This window comes from Sinocyclocheilus anshuiensis, unplaced genomic scaffold, assembly GCF_001515605.1.
Source record: "Sinocyclocheilus anshuiensis isolate Anshui unplaced genomic scaffold, SAMN03320099.WGS_v1.1 scaffold513, whole genome shotgun sequence".
Taxonomy (NCBI): Eukaryota; Metazoa; Chordata; class Actinopteri; order Cypriniformes; family Cyprinidae; genus Sinocyclocheilus; species Sinocyclocheilus anshuiensis.
Genome location: NW_015537972.1, coordinates 1,488,338 through 1,489,189, shown reverse-complemented (window position 1 = coordinate 1,489,189; position 852 = coordinate 1,488,338).

The window sequence follows — 852 nt, the reverse complement described above, 5'->3', positions numbered from 1 at the left end:
TGACTCACAGCTCTATCTTTCATTTCAACCAGATGATCCAACGGTAGCTGCACGGATCTCAGGCTGCCTGGCGGACATCTCGGCATGGATGAAAGAATATCACCTACAGCTCAACCTGGCAGAGACTGAGCTTCTTGTCTTCCCTGCCACTCCAGCTCTACAGCATGATTTCACCATCCAGCTAGGGCCTTCTACAATTACCCCATCAACTTCGGTCAGAAATCTTGGTGTAATCTTTGATCACCAGCTGACCTTCAAAGACCACATTGCAAAGACTGCTTGATCTTGCAGGTTTGCACTACACATCGGAAAGATCTAGCCCTTTCTAACGGAGCATGCTGCACAACTTCTTGTCCAGGCCCTTATCATTTCTAAGCTGGACTACTGCAATGCTCTTCTGGCTGGACTTCCATCAAGCACAATCAAACCTCTACAAATGATTCAGAATGCAGCGGTACGACTGGTTTTCAACGAGCCCAAAAGAGCCCATGTTACACCTCTCCTTATCTCCATGCACTGGCGACCGGTTGCGGCTCGCATTAAGTTCAAGACATTGATGCTTGCATATAGAACAGCCTCAGGCTCAGCACCCACCTACTTCCACTCACTATTACGAATCTACATCCCCTCCAGAAGTCTGAGATCCGCTAGTGAGCGACCGACGCCTCATGGTACCATCACAGGGAAGCTCAAAATCACTTTCCAGAACATTCTCGTTCACCATTCATGGCTGGTGGAATGATCTTCCCACCCTATCCGGAATGCTGAATCCCTGACAATTTTCAAGCGACAGCTGAAAACTCACCTCTTTCGACACTACTTGATTTCATCCTAAATTAAAAAACAAACAAA